This window comes from Orbicella franksi, chromosome 2 (genome assembly GCF_964199315.1).
Source record: "Orbicella franksi chromosome 2, jaOrbFran1.1, whole genome shotgun sequence".
Classification (NCBI taxonomy): domain Eukaryota; kingdom Metazoa; phylum Cnidaria; class Anthozoa; order Scleractinia; family Merulinidae; genus Orbicella; species Orbicella franksi.
This window is the reverse complement of record NC_138146.1, coordinates 10912116-10927992: the sequence shown is the minus strand read 5'-3', so window position 1 is coordinate 10927992 and position 15877 is coordinate 10912116. Positions and strand designations below refer to the sequence as shown.

Genomic DNA, 15877 nt, shown 5'->3' with positions numbered 1-15877 from the left:
TCAGTTTGTGACTCTATACGTCAAGTCTTTGAGGGCAACGAACCGCACGACCACTTCTGGTTGTGTGCGGCTCATCTGGCTGGGAGATTTCAGCACTGGAGGTTGTGGCAGGTTCCTGTTGATGACTTCATGCACACTCGCAGGGTTCCATGGGCGCTGATGAATACAGAGCGTTGTTCAGATGGGGTGTACTGTCATCTGCTGCGAGATCTGAGTAGTACTCAGTAGTATTGGCAGCTTCGTTTAATCGACACAAGTGTCTCCAGTTGCAGCGGTATTCGTACCCAGCTGACTTCACAATGTAAGAGCGTGGGCTGACGTGTCGTTTGACAATGATGGCAGGGTTCCGCATTTTGGATCCTGGGCTGGGTGTCATTCTCACTTAGTCACCTGGGTGCAGGGGCAGAAGATCACTTGCAGATTTACTTTCATGGTACAATTTCTGATATTCTCTCTGCTGGTTCAAACGTTACATGACGTCTTGGCGGTTGTATGCTGTGGGTGTGAGTAGCTCACGAAGAGAGGGAAGTTGTTCTTGGGCGTCTGCCCATCAGTAGCTGTGCTGGTGACAGGTTAACTCCTTCCAGTGGGGTTGTCCTGTAATCCAGGAGGGCAAGTTGCTTATCAGCGGCTTTCCTCCAGAGACGCTTTACCGTCTGCACTGCTCTTTCGACCTCACCATTGGCGCTGGGAAGGTGGGGACTCGAAGTCTTTTGGGCAATACCGTATTTTTTTGCAGAATCTTGCAAAATGCTTAGAAGCGAACTGTGGATCCCCGTCACTTCGGATCACTTCAGGTATGCCATGTCGGCTGAATTGCGCCTTCAGTACCTCTATGGTTGCTTTACTTCCCAGGTCTTGTAGCCTGTCCACTTCAATAAACTTCGGGTAGTAGTCTACTGTCAGCAAGTAGGTTTTAGACTCAAAATCGAGGAGGTCTGTCCCTACCATCATGAAGGGTAATCCAGGAGTTTCTGTTGGTATTAGCGGCTCGGAGGGTTGTTTCCTTTGAAAGTCGGCGCACTTGGTACAGTTCTTAACACTTTCCTCGATATTGGAGTTCATAGCTGGCCAATATAACACTTCACGAGTACATTGTTTGCATTTAATTATACCCAGGTGCGACTCATGGACAAGGTTCAGCATTTGTCGCCATTTGTAAATGACTGCGTCGCATATGGCTAGTTTACTTCTAGAGTCCCAATATGGGCGCAGTGATGTACGTACTTCCTGTCGAACATTTGGTCAGCTATTCAAGATTATTGTTTGTAGCTGGTTTAGCTCACACTGAGTGTGCTCAGTGTACTTGTCTTTGGTGATCGATCGAAAGTCCAGAGTGTTACTTGTTTCAGGTCAGTCGAATGTTTGGTGAAGAAATTGGGATTGACGATGTCGATGTTTCTGCGTTCGTCAAGAGGATCCGTCAATTCATCCAGGAGGTTCTGGCGCATGATGTAGTTAAGTTGTTGTTGACCACGAACATTGAGGGTGAACCCACGCACTTTGTAGCACACTTTACCGTTTTTGGTCTTGTATCCATAATTCTTTGGTCCTGCTGAGGTGAAATCAGTGACGTAATCCCCATCGTCCAACTCGTTGGTCATTTCACCTAGAAAGTCTCCCAGAGGAATGTTGGGTTGGCCAGGCTTTGTCGAAGTATAAGACTTGTTCTTGCAGCTGCTCTAGATAGGAGTACAACTTTAAACGGGCCCAACAGGTAGTGAAGGCAGCAATGAAAATGTTGACACGTCCGTTGTCGGTCTGTTTTTCCTTCAGATTTGAGTACACCACTTCCAAGGAATCTTGTGAACAAGTGCGGACCGTGTGGATGTCTGTGAAGGTATTGGACACAAGAGCAAAGAGATGAGCAGGTGTGGTAACTGCCTGTGAGCAGGTGTGGTGACTGAAGACTTTGGCTAAACTTGTCCCAAAAGGAATTTAGCATTAACTTTGCTGTAGCTTTACGTCCAGGATTTTTTTCGATGAGGAGAGGATCTGAGGTGATACCTTCTTGCTTTTGGTAGTCACGGACGTATTGCTGTTTTTGTTCATCAGTCCGCGCCCATCCAGGATACCCAGCTGATTCTTTTATTTTTAACCACGTGTTGACATAGTCAGCAAAGAGCCCTTCTTGACGTTGTTCTTCTGAAAAAAGCCATGCCTTGTGGATGTGTACGATACTGTACCCGACTTCTACTGCTTTGACGAGTACAGGGGTGCACCACGTACCCCTAAAAAGATGTTCCTATGGAGAGTGAGGACAATATATAGGGTGTGGCATAGCATCATGGGACAATGACCTCATTGGGAACCAATCAGAATGAATTAAAGTACTTACAGTGGTTGGCTTCCCCAGTTTCCTTCTCTTAAGGAGAGCACTAAACCCCGAGCATGTCGATAAGTGGGGCACTCCCCAAGGTTTGGTTACCCCGGCTCGTGGAGGAAATCCCGGACCGATCGGCACTTCCGGGGTGGGTATCATCGAGGCGCCACCTCGACTGTTTGTGGCCAGGAACTATCTATCAAAAACTATGTACAAAAACACAAAGTCCCGACCCTTCCCTAATCTAACCTTGTCCTGCGGGCTAAGCGATCCGTCCAAAGACATGCCAGTTCGCTAGGGGTAAAACTATTTACGAAAAAAATCAATAAATAAAAAATAAAAATAAATAAATAATAAATAGATAAATAAAAAATTAATTGCCTCAACCAGGATTCAAACCGGGGCCTCTGGGGCCACAACCCAACCTCTTAACCACTAGACCATCGAAGCATCAGCTAAAAAAGACGCCTGTCATTCAAAGTCATCCTAACATGCAAAGTTGTATCAAGATAAATAGTGTTCTAACTGATCCATGAGTTCCGCAGAAATTTCTACATTGTGAGTATACTCAAACTGAGTAGCTTGCTCTACCGTATCCTCACGTTCAAATTGTTGAAACCATTTACCCATGTCGTGTAACATAAACGACATCTCGTCAAGCTCCGCAGTTTATTTTCCGCTTCTTTCTGTCTTTTTTGCATTCGTCTTACTCTATCTCCTTCTGCTTTTTTCCTGTTTTTCCTGAGTTGTTCAATTCTCCATTTTGCAGGCTCCTCAGGTTGCCGAGATGATGGTTTCGGTGGCGGTGGCGGTGATGGTGGGGATGATGGCGGTGGTGGTAGTGGTAGTGGTCTTCTAAAATCTGTTAGCACAACACGAACTCCAAACAAACCCCGAAGAATTTCATCAGAATCATATTCGTCATCTCATTCTTTCCTCTGTCGGGTTCTAGGTACTCGTGGCCAAACTTTGCGCTCATAATAACGTTTTTGGGCCCTCACTAGCTCTGGATTGTTCTTTCTCCATTGCCACAGCATGTCCTGTTTCTTGTCATTTTTTAGTGTATAATATCGTTTTTTCTACTCACGAACTTTAGCTGGATTTTTTTTCCACTCTCACGCGTTCTCTTGTCCTCTCTCTCTTTCGTTTCAATGCTACTGCGGAGGTGGCTGACATAGTCTCAAAAACTTCAACAGTTAAAAAGGTATAAAAAGGCACTCTATACAGGTACAAAAATGCAGAGTGATGGTTGACTCTTATACAACATTGTTTAACTCCAAGCAAGAAACTTGGAAATGCTGAATTTGCATGAAAAATCAGCACCTGTTTTTTGTAGAAAGCAAAGAAATCAAACCACATACGGACTAAAGGTAATTGAAGTTGAAAATACTTTTTCGTTTTACGTACTTAAACACCCAAAATAATTGTCTGTTAACAAATGATGTTATTGCTTTAACTTAACGCTTTTACTCCCGTGGTAAATGAATTTATTTGCATGCAAATAAAAGTTTTTATGTCACCTCCTCGTTTATACATTCAATTTGTATCGGGTGTTGACATGACATGTGTAGGTCATTCAAGGGTAAAGGTGGGTAGATTGCTGCGTTCGTATTACCGTCATTTGATACCTTAGACAATACTGTGGAGTTGTGCAAGAATCACGAGACAGTCAGGCGATTTCATTACAATAGAAAGTAGGATTGTGTAATTGTCACACCCTATTCAGTAAAAGTACATAGCCTCGTTTTCCTGGAGCACAAGAGGGTAAAAGAGCGATGCTAGCTGTGACTCGCCCTCTTAGTCTGTAACGCTAAATCTTGAAGTCGTTCAAGCAATCAAAGCAAGCAAGGAAACAAAGTTAAGTACTTTCTCCTTTTATTTACCGTATATATCTATAACAGATATATTTCTCTCGTACTTTTGCTATGGATAGCAAGAGCAAAGTTCTTATTTTGGGGCACTCGTTTGTGAGACGTTTTCAATTTTTCCTTTATGAAGGCCTTGATTCTAGAACTTTTCCCGGACTTGATTTGTCCTCAGTAGAAATTAACTTTTTGGGGATTGGGGGACGAACTGTCGCTAAAATTCTGGCATTTGACCTGGACCACGTTAGAGCTTTGCGGCCTGATATTGTTGTTTTAGAGATTGGGTCTAATGACCTATGTGAGGCTGGGTATCCCCCGAAACCGTGGTTTCCTCTATCGAGAGTTTAGTTTGTAAACTTCACGAGGAGTGCAATGTAACCTTTATAGTGTTATATCAGGTCATCCACAGAGCGACACTTCCTTGCCACTGTCCACGGTATAATTCTTCTGCAGACACATTGAATAACTACCTGGACGTGGTTCTTGAACCGTTATCGTTCGCTGAATTCTGGCGACACAAAGGCCTGCGCGAACCTAAGATCACTATCTTGAAGAGGGACGGAATTCACCTTAATGACCAGGGCAACTACGCTCTCTACCGTAGTTATAGAGGTGCCATTTTGTTTGCGTTACAGCGTATTACACTTGGGAAGGCTTTGCCTCAATGACCGCTTCAAACAGGTCGGATCTATCACGTTTGCGCTTTTAGTAAGCGCTTTGATTTTTAACAGTTTAATTTTGTCAGGGCCGTTTTTTTGTATGTTCCTGGCAGCATCTCAATTTTTTGGGTTTGCTAAACATGTTGCCGATTTACTGATTTTTGTTTGGTTCCTGTACTTACTTGAATATTTTACTCAGTAAATGTCCTGTAGATTTCTCAGCCTTTGCCTTAATGTTCTTGTATCCTGGTCGCAGTTACTTCGCATATTCACCCTTAAGAAATCTGGTGAAACGTAAGGCCCACTTGTTGTATTTTGCTGTTATAGATTTCTACAACCCAGCAATAATGTTGACTCGTGGAAAACGCCGTGCGGCCCCAGGTACCGTTGGTACGTCTGCTGGTTCCAAAAAGGCACGCTCGAAGCGCACCACACCTACTGCGTCTAAGAGCGCTCGAACAGGCGAAGGGATTAACAGCCTGAACGGTTCTCATCCCAGCCAGCTACAGCGTCAGCCATTAGCAACTCCACAAACTGTACCCGGTGTTGATATTGGGACCCCGGCCGCATCCAGTTCTAGCGTTCCAAATATCCCTTCAGGTTCTTCCATCCCCGCCTTGACATCGACGATTTCAGCGGCAGTGATCAAGGGTCTTACTGATGCCGGTATCTTCCCCAGTACCAACATCAACGTGGCGCAGAATACATCCCAGACTGTTGCAGCTGTACAGGAGTCAGTTGCTGATGTAGTAGACAATTTAACTGGTGAGGGTCATGATATTTTGAATCGTAATCACCTTGACACTCTCGATGGTAACAACTTACCACAATAGGGGCATAAATTGATTTGCGTTCCCTTAGCGAGTCGGGTGCCTGAAAAAATTCAAACCAAAATTTGGGCCAATGAGTATGTCGAGCTCGATAGTCAGTGTTCTTCTATCCCGGGTGACCCAAAATACAATTTTACTGTCAAAACACCAGCCACGTCAAACCAGCCGATTTTTACTCTCGAGTCTGTCCAGAATACTGAGCGTATCACCACAATAGATCACTGGACTTCTGCCTTTCAAATATTTGTTGCAATATATACGGTTCGCTTTCCTGAGAGCGCCCCGGCTTTAATGAAATATAGTGCAACGGTGCGTTATTTAGCAGCTAAAAATGCCCACTGGAAATACTACGACGAAAATTTTCGGTATTTAATGCAGAAGTCACTTTTTCCATGGGACGATATCCACTGGGAATTGTGGTTGCAGGCGCACCACATGAACCGGAATTCATCACAGACCGCCATGTCAGGTAGCTCTAGTGCTAGGCCTTTTAAAAAGCCCTTTCCGAGAGGCTTCTGCTGGAAATTTCAACAAGGGGACAAGTGTTTTGGGTGTAATTTCAAACACGAATGTTTTAAATGCGGTGCCGCACACCCAGCATCTAAATGTCGTTCTTCAAAACCTCCAGCTGCCGCCTCACGCACAGTCCCAGCCAACACCTCTACCAACACCAATACGGGTAAATGAATTAAGTGTTTACTTAGCTAATTATCCTGTAACTTCGAAACAATATCTTATTAATGGATTTCTAAACGGTTTTTCACTTGATTATGTTGGACCTAGAGAAACGGCCACTTGCATTTATCTGTTGTCAGCACTTCAAAATCCCGACGCTGTAAATGAAAAGCTCAATAAGGAATAAATTTAGGTCGTATGGTAGGGCCATTTAACACACGGCGTCTTCCGTCTTTGCGCATCTCGCCTTTAGGTCTGATTCCTAAGAAAACGCCTGGAGAATGTCGCTTAATTCATCACCTGTCTTTTCCATTTGGTAAATCTGTTAACTCTCACATTCCTAAAATCGCGTCTAGCGTTCATTACGCATCAATAGACGATGCTATTATGATCGATGCCTCCCTATGGGGTGTGCAAGCTTCTGTAAGATTTTTGAAACATTCAGTTCAGCTTTAGAGTGGATTGCCCGATATAAATTAGGAATTCCGGGCATTTTGCATATGTTAGATGATTTCCTTATTATTGAGCCCGACCATTCGACTTGCTCCAATAGTCTCTCTAAATTTCTTAAGACTTGTGATGAGCTAGGAGTTCCAATGGCACCTGAAAAACTCGTAGGTCCGCATATTGTTTTATCTTTCGCGGGTATTGAGCTTGATACACATCAAATGGAAGCTCGTCTTCCACACGATAAGTTAGAGAAATGTAGGAACATGTTGCTTTTTAAAGCGTAGAAAGGTTTCTCTTCGAGAAATGCAATCTCTTATTGGTTTATTGAGCTTCACCTGCTCAGTAGTTCTACCAGGTCGGACTTTTCTTAGACGTATGATTAACGTCACTGTGGGTATACGTCGCCCAACCTACTTAATTCGTTTAAAACGTGACGTGAAGGAGATCTTAACATGTGGTTACAGTTTCTTAATCACTTTAATGGCAAATCATTCTTTTTAGATTTCATTTGGGTTTCCTCAGTAACGTTACATTTGTGCACGGATTCTTCCCGATCTTTAGGTTATGGCGCCGTTTTTGGACATAAGTGGGCGAATGGCCCGTCAAATGGAAATCTAAGAATATCATAGTACTTGAAATGTTTCCGATTGTACTTAGCGTCCGAATCTGGGCGGATAACTTAGCCAATAGATGTTTCATGTTTCATACTGACAATCAGGCGCTAGCGGAGGTTATAAATAAGAAAACAACAAAGGACAGGGAGCTCTTGGTTCTTGTCCGCGCCCTGGTTTTGTCCTGCTTGAGGCATAATAGTCTATTCAGAGCAATCCACCTGCCCGGGATTTTAAATACGAAAGCTGACGCCTTATCGCGGTTGCCGGTGGACAAATTCAAGTCCCTCGACCAAGATGCGGACCAAGAACCGACAATCGTGCCTCCCCATCTGTTACCACAGAACTGAGGGATATAACTAAGAAACTTTTAGCTGCCAGTTTAAACAGCGCCTCGGCTAGAGTTTACAGACGGCCTTGGACTTTGTTCACTACTTGGGCTACTCAATATCTAGGTACCTCGGTTATTTCACTGCCAGTGCAACCAGCTGTTTTAGCTCTCTTTATATCACATTTGTTTTCTCTTCACTATGCTTTCTCATCAGTGACCACTTACGTTTCCGCTATCGGTTACGTACATAAGTTAGTCGGGGTAGAAGACCCAACTGCAGCGACAATAATTGTTCAAATTCTTAAGGGTTATAGGAAATTAGCTCCAGTCAGAGATGTTCGCTTACCAATCACTCTGCCAATCTTACGCCAGCTAATACAATTGTTCACGCATACAGCCACGTCAGCTTATCAGAAATACTTAAAAGACGCCCTCTGTAAATTTCAACTATGGCCATTTGGACCAGAAAAAATCAAATTCCTCAAACTTTCTCAGATGAATGGTCTAGATAAGTGATTCACAAAAATATAACTTTCAGTTCAATTCGATTCGTATTTTAGCACTGGGGCCACCATCTTGGTTTTGCCCCTCTGAGAGGGCTTTCAGCGGCCATTTTAGGGCACATATTTAACAATTTGCCATACAAAGAAAACGATCTAAATCCGGGTAAACACCCTTCATTCGAGACAAGCAAATGTTTCTTGTTACATTGAGAGGCTGTTTTGGCAATTTGATCATCACCTGAGTTTTTTTACAGAATTTTAAATTTCTTCCCTTTCGGACTACTCCTGAAGCGCCATAAAAAGGGCGAAGTTTAAAGGAAAATATCGCCAAAAGTACATCACTTGAGATCCCAAAAAGTTTAAGCTGTGCTTTTGTCAACAAAGACCGCCGTCCTAATTAGCATAATAACGTGAAAATAACGATGCACAGAGAAAATAATGATATATTCCACTTACTGGATGTTCCACGATGCCTCATGTTGTATTTCCAGTATGTTTCAGCCACATTTTCGGTGATTAGTGTACGAATTCGCTCTCAGACATCGCCACGGTTAAGCAGATTTCAACTCTCCGAAGTCCGCTTCATAACATCTATCAATATTATTTGTCTTTCGCCACATAAGCCGCCGTTTACAAGACGTTTAACAATTTGCTGACATCCTAACTGACCCAGAAGTCTGTTCGCAGCCTTTAAAATCTTCCTGTTAATCGAGGATTCTCATCAAGAACTCGTTTAAGCTCAGTTCTTTTTTGATCTGTTGTGCACCCGCCATTATTCCACAGAGTGCGTTACATTTGACAAATGCACATTCCAACGGGTAGGGGTAGGGTGGGTAGGAAGTGAAAATGTAACCGACATTAAAGCCATTTTACGCATTTCTGTGGCTAAACTAGTAACTGGCTTTCCCAGAATGATTTGATCATGAGCTTCTGCTTGCAGGTATTTTCTAGGTTATTTTTGCAGGGTAGGTGGGGGGTGGGGGGGGGGGGTGGGTCGTCTATAAAAAAAAAAGAAAAAAGAAAACGATAGACAGTATCAGGTCAAAAGAATATGATCTGTGTATCTTGATCAGCTTTATCAGTTCATCAGTGAGGCCCTATTAGGGGTTTTCAGGATACTGGATATTTGGGTAAAAAGTTAATAGGATGCAAGAAATTTAGGGGAAATATTAATGGGGTAGAGCATGTTTAGATCAGATAAAACAGAACATTGATTGAGTAGGAAATCGTTGAGCTGGATTTAACAGGATACAAGATATTTAGGACAAAAATTAACAGGATAAGGGATACACCGACACCCTCCCTCCCCCCTCTCACTATGGGGCCTCAACAATGGTCAGCTATTTAGGATAAAATAAATGTATGTCAACTGCTATAAGCATTTATTCTGGACTCTTAGTACTTATATCACGGTGGAATATGAAAGTTTTGTATCAGATTTTAGGGGTTTTAAGGTTAGGTAACGCAGCTCCTTGTTAGTAATTTCGAAGCCCACACTTGTTACACTGAATAGATAGATAAAGACGGGGCTGGAGAAATAAACAGAGAATGAAATGTGTCCCGAATTCTGTACCGTTTAACACAAATTTCTTGCATGGCAACCTTTGTGTCTGCAAAGAGATCGAGGCACAACATTCCACACTATATTTGTAAACAACTATCCTAATCTCATTGACAGCCATTAGTTTTTGACGAGAATTTTCATTTATTACAAATAGAATACGGATAGAACTCCAATAAAAGGCCTCTTCCTTGTGTTTTTTTTTTGTTCAGCATTATACTTGTGTCTTTCGCCGCCCGAAATGCCATCAAATGCTGTGAAAGGCAACAGACTGACAAGCAGTGCGCAAGAAAAGTTTTTCTCGGGTCAGGAAACGGCCATAAAAATCGAAGCAATTACTGTAGCACAAAAGATGAGGCGCTCAAAAGATGAGGCCAGAATTAGGCGGTTCACCTGTGATGAGTTCCTGACTCCTTGCCACGTTTAATCCTTCCTCTCGAGAATGGCTTCAAAGCTTAGAAACAGACAGGAGAAGGTCCTCCAAGAAGACACAACAACCGCTGAGAATCAAGCTGCAGATATTTTTGACAAGTGTCAGTTAACTCATCCAATTGCTTATGACTCATTCAACTTGTGTGCCTTAAACGCATCTATAATGTCTTTAAAAAACTAAGCGTCGACATTAGTGTTTCACTTGATAGATGCGGGTATTTTAAAGCGCCCTGCATAGAGTTGAAAACTAGTCTTGTGCAGACATGCATCTGTGCTTCATCACAGAACTGAACGACATTAGCGGCTGTGGGGTGCCTCAGGCTCATAACGAATGGTGCCTACAAAATACAAACGTGTTTCCGCCAGATTAAGAAAACGTGGAAAAAGTAGATCTTAGCCAGGGTTATTAGGATCCACAAAGAAAACTGGGGGTAGTCATTAATTTTTCCGAGATAATTAGCTACTGCTGACGGTAGCATTTTTCTGAAAAAAGGTAAAGCTATTTCTTCACAGATTCTCCTAAGATGTGAAGTTTATATGAAATAATTCATATATGAAATGCGGTTGTAGATGAAAGTGAAGAATGATCATCGCAATTGCTTAAATTGGAAAATTAACTGCGATGATCATTCTTCACTTTCATCTACAACCGCAGTTCATATATGAATTATTTCATATAAACTTCAGATCATTTCACTACTCACTTGAAGATATGAACTCAATAAGTTGACCTCGCTCCCAATGTGTGGCTTCATAGCTTAGTTGGTAGAGCATCGCACCGGTATCGCGGAGGTCACGGGTTCGAATCCCGTTGAAGCCCTGATTTTTTCAGGCTTCTTCTTTCCAATTGCTTAAATTGGAAAATTTACTGCGATGATCATTCTTCACTATCAGATTCTCCTAAGGTTCGCCTTTACATGCAGAAAACTAAACATATTAAAAAACATCTTTAAACTACGTGGTAAGTGGTAACATAAAAACCACTTTTGATATGTATCAGGTGCCATAATCGGGGACGGAGACCGTAAGTCTTGGGATCAGCGCGCACCTATGATATGGGACAATTTTTCTATTTTTAGAACAAATTGCACCATCCTGACGTCTTATATACGCGCGGATCCACGCACGTGTTGGGGGTTCTCGCGTGGATGTTGTCACGTTGCGTGACCAAATGGTGAGAGTTGCGAGATTCTCTTGCAGATTTTTCACAGCGATGGCAGGGAATAAGGCAAGGAATTAGATCCAGGGCTGTTATGTGTAGTTTTATGCTCTGAGCTGATGGAAAAGGTGAGTTTTTCAGAGTCGAAAACAAGACTTCAATTTCGCGCTGTGAATGAATAGTAATATGTGCTCGCGGTAGTTGAACGCGTAAGTTTTTGCGTTTGTTCTGTAAAGAAAAGTTATGAAAGAAAACTCTTTACTCTGGTATCGAGTTAATTTGAGAGTTTCCCAAACAATGCTTAATCGTAACCAAACCCTGTTTTTGATAGTTTCCTATTGCTTCTGTTTGTTTGGCGAGTTTGCAAAAGTTTTTTAAAGCAAAGTCTCACGCGTACATAAGTAGCTCATTTGCATAGTGCAGCGCGTGCACCTTCAAATCCGAGTCGGTGTTTTCAATTGTCAACAAATCTTGACAAAGATTTCTTTCGTTGTCTTTTGCGCTGAGATGCTGCAACAACTTTCACCAACGCCAAAAGGCTACTAACATCATGCGTATGTCTTTAACATAGTGAAATTTTACACTGCGAAAATAAAATAGACAACGAGTTTTGATAACTCAACCAACGAAATCGCAATCGGTTTTCGAGTTGATTAAAGACGGAAAGCGGCATCGTAACTTAGCTGATTATTTCTGCCGTATTCACATATTTTCAGCTAAGCTTTTAATATGTTCTCAAACATTTATCAACCTTAAACATATTTAAAAACTAGAGATATTATATGAGTTCGATGTACGTTTTCACACGAAAGTGGGGAAGTCCAAGTTGTCATGTTTTACTGATTGTACAAAACACATATCGGCGGGCGCTCTTGTTCATCGATAACAGACAATTTATGGATTTTTACACAAGCAAAACTGAGCAGCATCTACAGACATAAAGTGTATCGTCACTTATTGGGCCTTGATAAAGCATCAAGCGTTGCTTACAATTCAGGCGAAACTCAAACTTGCTATTACTTTGTTTTACTTTTCGGTCGAGATAGACTCTGGCGAAATCCTCGCAAGCGTGTGGCAAGAGGAGGGAAACTTTGAAGTCCTGAAACGGTGCTATATCCAAATATATCCAACTGTTTTTTTTCTGTGTTATGGAAAAGCTCTTAATCTTTAACATATGTGAAACTTAGAGTGGAGTAATGTGGAGCTCTTGTGAAAGAAGCAGCGGAACACAACTTGGTCAGCGATATAAAGCGGGACAGAACTAAATTCGGCACTGTCTTTTTTCACTCAAACTGGAGCAGCTTACGACGAAAATACTGAAGCAAAATTCCAACAGACATGAACGTATTGATTTGTGGGCCAAAAGCATCAACCTTTCGGGAATTTCGGACGCCGTTTCCCCGCGCTATATCCGCAAAAATCCACGCAGCATGTACGCGCGTGTGCCGCACATTGCTGGCGCAATTTGTTCTAAAGGTAGAAAAATTGTCCCATGTCATAGGAACAGCCCCAATACTAGAAATAGCGCGCGCTTACAGTCTCCGTCCCCGATTATGGCTCCTGTATGTATTTAATAACAGAATCGTCGCAACATCACTCCTGTGGCTTAGCCAAAATACAGTCTACATAACTTTTCCTCATAGCCAAAAACTAATGCATTGTCGAATAGGCTTGCCACTTCCAATTCATACCATAAAATGTAGCTGTAGTCACCCCTTTGTTAAAAGTTAAATGAGTTGTTTCATCCTTTCGAAAACTTTGTCGGTGTCTGTTACTTTTTTTCCTGTTACTTTCCAAGTAAGTTAAACATTGACGTCTCTCGCAGTTGTTTTGCGCGCGCATTATGCCATCTACAGTTGAATTTCAGTATGATTTTTTCTACGGATACGATAAAAGCTAGTTTTTCAGCTGGAAGCCGTTCACAGTTAGTGCTTAGCGATATGCTGCTTTTCTGGTAATCCCGGTTTTAGTACAGGCTCGTAATTTTAGTGCGAACTTTGTTTCGGCCACAATAGGATTTTTTTTAAGTTGCACGCTTGGTAGGGTAGTTAATTACGTCACTAGTTCCAACACAAGCGCGCGCCTGGCGTTTAAACCATGCCTAAAAAAGAAGGCACCGTCCTTAACTGCCCTTCAGTAATTTTCTGAGCATTTTCTTTTCTGATGGAAAAGTGATACGGCTAAGAAAATGTAAGAAGTTTCAATAAAACGTCGCTTATCATTACTTCCTGTGCACTATTCGTCAGTCTCTTGTCTTTTGCAAAATTTGATGGCACTTCCGGCAGCGAAAGACACTACTGTCCCGCTTTATCTGATCTAAACATGCTCTACCGCATTAATTTTTCCCCTAAATTTCTTGCATCCTGTTAATTTTCTACTCAAATATCCAGTATCCTGAAGACCCCTAATAGGGCCTCACTGATGAACTGATAAAGCTGATCAAGATACACAGATCATAATCTTTTGACTTGATACTGTCTATCTTTTTTTTTTTTTTCCTTTTTTTTAATACACGACCCCCCCTCCCCCCCCCCCCCAGCTGCAAAAATAGCCTACAAAATACCTGCAAGCAGAAGCTCATGATCAAATCATTCTGGGAAAGCCAGTTACTAGTTTAGCCACAGAAATGCGTAAAATGGCTTTAATGTCGGTTACATTTTCACTTCCTACCCACCCTACCCCTACCCGTTGGAATGTGCATTTGTCAAATGTAACGCACTCTGTGGAATAATGGCGGGTGCACAACAGATCAAAAAAGAACTGAACTTAAACGAGTTCTTGATGAGAATCCTCGATTAACAGGAAGATTTTAAAGGCTGCTAACAGACTTCTGGGTCAGTTAGGATGTCAGCAAATTGTTAAACTTCTTGTAAACGGCGGCTTATGAGGCGAAAGACAAATAATATTGATAGATGTTATGAAGCGGACTTCGGAGAGTTGAAATCTGCTTAACCGTGGCGATGTCTGAGAGCGAATTCGTACACTAATCACCGAAAATGTGGCTGAAACATACTGGAAATACAACATGAGGCATCGTGGAACATCCAGTAAGTGGAATATATCATTATTTTCTCTGTGCATCGTTATTTTCACGTTATTATACTAATTAGGACGGCGGTCTTTGTTGACAAAAGCACAGCTTAAACTTCTTCTTCTAACATTTTACAGTTTTAACTGCCCCAAAATTTTATCACATGTTTTTACAGGTGAGACATTGCTCTTTAAGTGGAGGGTAGTTTTGGGATCTCAAGTGATGAACTTTTGGCGATATTTTCCTTTAAACTTCGCCTTTTTTATGGCGCCTCATGAGTAGTCCGAAAGGGAAGAAATTTAAAATTCTGTAGAAAAATCAAGTGATGATCAAATTGCCAAAACAGCCTCTCAATGTAACAAGAAACATTTGCTTGTCTCGAATAAAGGGTTTTTACCCGGATTTAGATCGTTTTCTTTGTATGGCAAATTGTTAAAAATGTGCCCTAAAATGGCCGCTGAAAGCCCTCTCAGACGGGCAAAACCAAGATGGTGGCCCCAGCGCTAAAATACGAATCGAATTGAACTGAAAGTTATATTTTTGTGAATCACTTATCTAGACCATTCATCTGAGAAAGTTTGAGGAATTTGATTTTTTCTGGTCCAAATGGCCATAGTTGAAAATTACAGAGGGCGCCTCTTAATAATGCCTTGTATTTTAACAACCTAGATGCTTCTTTATACAAGTCACATAGTTTTCGTATTGGTGCGGCAAGCTGGGCAGCCGCCAAAGGTTTTTCGGACTCTCAGATTCGTTTGTTAGGTTGCTGGAAATCAAACGCTTTCCTTAAATATATACGAACGCCAAGTCGCGCCACTGACTTATCAACACCCTAGCTATGAATTAGTGCAATGGATAACACACGCAGGTGCTGTGTTGTCGCATCCTTAATGTTTTCTGGCGTTGAGCTTCGTTTATATTTATCATGTCTCAGAGTTTGGCAACAGTCTTCGGGTGGGGGTGGCCGCTTAACAGCGTCCTTCTGGCCTTTTTCGTGGCCCTCACCTTTACTAGAGCTTAAATTACTTTTAAATCGTTGGTATGACGACTTTATACACTTTATGAACGACTATTATGTTATGATGTAGTTAATTGTTAGTTAGTAATTTATCAATTAAAAGCGGCCACGACACATGGCCAAATTATTATCCCAGCAGGTTCCTGTCTTTATTTTAAGCGCTCTAGCAAACAGAGCTCGACTGTTGGCTTAAATCAGTCGTGTAGTCAATATGATTGAAAACCACTCGATGGAAGGGGGCATAAAACCACATATTTTGTAAAACAGTAACTATAGACCTAAGGACATTTTCAGGTAACAAAATTTAATTCGGACTAAAAGTGTTTTCTTCATTAATGCATCAAAGCAAAACAAAAGCAAAACAAAGCATGAACACAAAGCGTCTGAGTCTTTATAACGTTTATTGAATATCACGAACTCCAAAGGGAG

At 41.9% G+C, this 15877-nt stretch overlaps 2 protein-coding genes and 2 pseudogenes across 3 annotated transcripts in view; 2 read left to right on the top strand and 2 right to left on the bottom strand.

The window, feature by feature from the left end:
• Positions 1–15877, bottom strand: part of LOC145480087 (uncharacterized) — a 337189-nt pseudogene that overhangs the window by 155318 nt on the left and 165994 nt on the right. The gene's annotated exons all lie outside the window — the stretch shown is intronic.
• Positions 1–15877, bottom strand: part of LOC145480039 (uncharacterized) — a 206449-nt gene that overhangs the window by 128982 nt on the left and 61590 nt on the right. The window lies entirely within an intron of this gene.
• The window catches only part of LOC145480020 (uncharacterized), a 202077-nt gene that overhangs the window by 146480 nt on the left and 39720 nt on the right, over positions 1–15877 (top strand). The gene's annotated exons all lie outside the window — the stretch shown is intronic.
• On the top strand, positions 6860–8386 carry LOC145480017 (uncharacterized; annotated as a pseudogene).